This window comes from Melanerpes formicivorus, unplaced genomic scaffold, assembly GCF_026170545.1.
Source record: "Melanerpes formicivorus ecotype bairdi unplaced genomic scaffold, bMelFor1.0.p_v2 SCAF_59, whole genome shotgun sequence".
NCBI lineage: Eukaryota > Metazoa > Chordata > Aves > Piciformes > Picidae > Melanerpes > Melanerpes formicivorus.
In genome coordinates this window covers 3,185,103-3,190,359 of record NW_027142411.1, presented here as the reverse complement: position 1 = coordinate 3,190,359, position 5,257 = coordinate 3,185,103, and positions in this window count along the sequence as shown.

Sequence of the window (5,257 nt, the reverse complement as noted above, 5' to 3'; positions counted from 1 at the left end):
TTCTGCTGGTGCTGCTTTGTTGTTTTTCAGAGCCTCCCCGTCCAGAGCTGTTCCTGTGGCAGAAAATAGTAGTGAGAAAGAAGTTGTTTTGTACAGTTGTTACTCCTTGATGACGGCATCCTGGAAAAGTGCTTTGCTCTGAAAAGTGAAGTGAAGCAAGCTTGGACTTGCACGTGGAGAGTCGAGGTGGTGAGACTCTGACACAGGTTGCCTAGGGAGGTTTTGGCTGCCCCCTCAGTGGAGGTGTTCAAGGCCAGGCTGGATGAGGCCTTGAGCAGCCTGGCTGGTGGGAGGTGTCCCTGCCCATGGCAGGGGTTTTTGGAAAAGTGTTGGGTTAGCCTTTGATACAGCTAGGAGATTGGGGTTCCTCAGTGAGCATGCAGTGTGGGGGTGTTAGGAAGCTGAGCTGTCAGACACAGGCTTATTTTCCTTGCCCCAGAACTGGCTTGTCAGTAGGCAGCTACAGACAGCAACTGCTAACTGGCTGTCTTGGGATGTCACCTTTGAGCTGCACAGAAGCACAACACAGCCATGAAGGGAATGCTCTCATACTTTAAGTATTTCTAGCACGGTTTCCTCTGCTTCTGCAGTTGTGCTCTAGCCTCAAAAGTAACTAGCAACGTCTCCCTCCCCCTCAAAAATAACTGGCATCCTTGGGCCCACTTCAGTGACAGAGAGCTGACTTAATACCAGCTGCATGAAAATGAGTGGCTTGGTGGAGAGGATAAATCCCAGCGTTTCCTCTGCTCTAGGTGAGGATTGCCAAGGAAGTTTGGCTGGCTCAGAGCAAAGCCAGGCCAAACAAAAATCTGTCGGTCTGCACACATGGAGCCTGGCGCAGCGCTCGCTTCCTCTTGCTGCAGCAGTAGTTGGAGGACATAAATAGGAGCTAAGCCTGCTGTGTGTGAAAAGGGACCCTGGGGAGGGTGCTGGGTCACTGGGCTCAGTGGGAGGGGTGAGGTGGGGAAGGTAGGAGGAGAAGACACAAGTCTGCAAGGAATCAGGATTTATTAGTTCCGCTCTGTATGGCTTTGTAGAGCTGGGGCCATCTGCCTGCCTTGAGTTTATAGCCAGGGATGGAGGACTTGAAATTATTTTTCCTGTCTTAAATAAAAAAGAGAAGACAGGGGGAAAAAAGCCCAAAGCTTCCCTTGCATGTAGCAGAGCCATGTAACTACTGCAGTACTGTGCTAGGGAAGGAGCCAGAGCAGCTGGATGTAAAGCTCTGTCGTGTGGAGGAATGAAGTGCTGCTGAAAACGAGGCACAGAGCCCTGGGACTGTTTTCATGTTAGCAATAAGCTGCAAGTAAAACAAATTCCGGAGGCCAGTGTAAAACTGGACTTTGTTAAGGCTTCCCCAGCAGCAGCAGGGCAAGGTTGCTGCCTGCTCTGGTTATGTAACAACAGCCCCAGTCTTAGAGCAGTTGAGGTCAGTTGTTTTCACTGGCCCATTGCATCCATGGAAAGAAAGAATGCAGTGAGTCCACCTCGGCTTGGGCTTGAGTGGGTTTTGTATTATTTATTTAAGCCTGCTAAGGGGCCTTTAAAACTTTGCTTATAGAACATAGTTTAGACCATGTTTTCATCCTCCCCTTCAGCTTCCCCCCTCCTCAGAACTTCAGCTCTCTCCCTCCCAATGCCCTGCTGCACTCTCTGTGGCTGGGCAGCATGACCATGCCCACCCCCTCGGAGGCAGCCAGGTTTTGCTGACCTTCTGCTCTAGCCCTGTGTTTTTATGGCATTATTGGAAGAAGACTACATTTTTTTTACTCAGCTCAGGCTTCTTCCCCCCACTCTGTTCCCTGAACAAATGTAGTGCCATGAATAAAATAAACACTGCTGTCAGTCTCTCTGCATATTTTTCACTGTGCTTCATTATACAGGATTCCTTCAAAAGAAACATAAGCCACAGCCTTGGCTGGTTCCCAGCACCAGTAAAGGGTCTGCTGGCACTTTTCTGAGGAATATGAGGCTTGGCTGCCTTTTTTGTAATAGAAATTAATTTCACTTCCCTGCTATGTAGAAAGTCTGCTGCCCTTCAGCCCAGCTGGGGCTGTAAGGAAGCCCCCTCTGGTGCTTGTAGGTTCCACAGGTCCTCAGAAGGCTTTTTTAACTTCTCATTGTCAATAGCAGGTGAAGTTGTGTTCATAAGTCTGCAAGGCAAGGGTCTGGCTCGCTGCACTGGCAGGGTCTGGCTCGCTGCACTGGCAAGGGTCTGGCTCGCTGCACTGGCAAGGGTCTGGCTCACTGCAGGGTCTGGCTCACTGCAGGGTCTGGCTCACTGCAGGGTCTGGCTCGCTGCGCTGGCAAGGGTCTGGCTCGCTGCACTGGCAGGGTCTGGCTCGCTGCACTGGCAGGGTCTGGCTCACTGCACTGGCAAGGCTCTGGCTCGCTGCACTGGCAAGGGTCTGGCTCGCTGCACTGGCAAGGCTCTGGCTCACTGCAGGGTCTGGCTCACTGCAGGGTCTGGCTCACTGCAGGGTCTGGCTCGCTGCGCTGGCAAGGGTCTGGCTCGCTGCACTGGCAGGGTCTGGCTCGCTGCACTGGCAGGGTCTGGCTCACTGCACTGGCAAGGCTCTGGCTCGCTGCACTGGCAAGGGTCTGGCTCGCTGCACTGGCAAGGCTCTGGCTCGCTGCACTGGCAAGGGTCTGGCTCGCTGCACTGGCAGGGTCTGGCTCGCTGCACTGGCAGGGTCTGGCTCGCTGCACTGGCAGGGTCTGGCTCGCTGCACTGGCAGGGTCTGGCTTGCTGCACTGGCAGGGTCTGGCTCGCTGCCCTGGCAAGGGTCTGGCTCGCTGCACTGGCAGGGTCTGGCTCGCTGCACTGGCAGGGTCTGGCTCGCTGCAGGGTCTGGCTCACTGCACTGGCAGGGTCTAGCTCGCTGCAGGGTCTGGCTCACTGCAGGGTCTGGCTCACTGCACTGGCACGGTCTGGCTCGCTGCACTGGCAGGGTCTGGCTCACTGCAGGGTCTGGCTCACTGCACTGGCAAGGGTCTGGCTCGCTGCACTGGCAGGGTCTGGCTCGCTGCACTGGCAAGGGTCTGGCTCACTGCACTGGCAGGGTCTGGCTCGCTGCACTGGCAGGGTCTGGCTCACTGCAGGGTCTGGCTCACTGCACTGGCAGGGTCTGGCTCGCTGCACTGGCAGGGTCTAGCTCACTGCAGGGTCTGGCTCACTGCACTGGCAAGGGTCTGGCTCGCTGCACTGGCAGGGTCTGGCTTGCTGCACTGGCAAGGGTCTGGCTCACTGCACTGGCAGGGTCTGGCTCGCTGCACTGGCAGGGTCTGGCTCGCTGCACTGGCAGGGTCTGGCTCGCTGCAGGGTCTAGCTCACTGCACGGTCTGGCTTGTCGCGCTGGCAAGGGTCTGGCTCGCTGCAGGGTCTAGCTCACTGCAGGGTCTGGCTCACTGCACTGGCAGGGTCTAGCTCACTGCACGGTCTGGCTCACTGCAGGGTCTGGCTCACCGCACTGGCAGGGTCTAGCTCACTGCAGGGTCTGGCTCACTGCACTGGTAGGGTCTAGCTCACTGCAGGGTCTGGCTCACTGCACTGGCAGGGTCTAGCTCGCTGCATTGGCAGTGTTGCCTCTTGGGTTTTGTTTTGGAGAATGTTTTCCTGACTGTGGTGTTGACATTCCAGCAGGAACACTTTGCCTGTCCCCTTAAAGGTGACACTAACTCCATACAGCTCCTTGGGACAGGTTCTTTGGTAACTTCCAGCTGCTGCTGCCTTCTGGTCCCAGCTGTGAGACCTGGTGGCTGTCCCAGGGTGCCCATATTGGGGCAATCTGTCCCACAAGCATAGGAGGCTTGTGGGGCTTGTAGGGCTGTTCTGTTTGTTTTTCCAGAGCATAAAGGCTGGGATGGAGGTGAAGGTGTTGAAAGCATGCATGGGCTGATGCTGCAGTGTAACAGGTAGCTTACAGCATGACTGGAGGGTAGGAACAGGATTCACAAACACTTTCTAGTACTGGAGCTGTGCCAGATGAAAAGCCAAGAATCGCTGGCTGTGCTGTGCCAGCCTGTGGCCAAAGTACCCTGCCCAAGCTGACAGATTTGGGAAGCAGGCACTGTGCTGCCTGTCAGACTTCTGGATGTTCAGTGGCAGAAGCTTTTAGAGGTTGCCCTGCAAGTGAGGCTGTTTTCCTGTCTCCATGCTCCTCTTGGTATTCCTTTGAAAGGGTTGTGCTGAGGAATTTACTTCTGGTTCTGAGGTACTTCATGTTGGGTGGCCTTACCCTGCAAGATCCCCCTTCAGCTGTGGTTGGCCCTGGTGAAGCAGGAATGGTGGCACTGTTCAGCTGCAGTTACCCTCTGCCACTCAGAGACACCTGACTGCACGGCTCTCCACCATCCCCTCCAATTTTCCATGTCAGGACTTGCAGCTTATTCCTAGCTCTGACTCAGCAAAGTTGTTTGCCTGCTTCCCATGCTGCTCATGGCTACAGGCTCAAAGTGAGCATGCCACGCTCCCACACCCTGAGAATGGACAACTTACTGCCCTGAAGCACTGCAAACTACCAGATGTTTTCCCAAGCCAAGGTTTTTATTAGCTCTTCAGGGTGGGGTTTACTCTGTTGATTTTTTTTTTTTTCCCCAACTGAAAAGTTGAGAAAAAAGCTGCAGCATTTTTTATGTTGAGAAATTCAAGGAGGAAAAAGCCTCCCTCTCTGATGCCAGAGTTAAACTCTAATCACTGCTCAGCTCTCTTGGAATTTGGCAGCACCCCAGTGCTCCTTCCCTGCGCTAGGTCATGTGGAAATACCAAAGCACTCTCTTAAAGAGCCTCTCAGCTCTTTTCAGGTGCTTGCACAGAGGTAGCTTTCCTGGTAGGACTCTTAATACCTCTCACACCCTGAGCTACGTTGAAGCACCATTTGTAATAAACCCCACTCAGATCTACACATTTTTTTTCTGTTTATTATATAAACATTAGAATCCTTTGTGTTAAAACTCCACAGATGCAGCTTTAAGAGGCTGGGTTTAAGCTGAGGTTCCTGTTCAGCACAGGCTTCACTCTGGAAAATAAAACTGAACTGTGCCTAATGAGGTGAACCCCCAAGGAGTTTCCAGGTTTGTTAAAGGCTGCCTGAAAGCTGAGATGAAAATTGAGAGATGAGGGTTGTGGTGCCCAGTCTGATGGCTGATAACATTCAGGGATCTCTTTCTGCTACGTTTTTACACCTAAATCAGCAGTTGGTTTTAACGTATCACTGTCCTGGGGGTTCCTTCTGATGGGGAATTCAACATCTGTCAA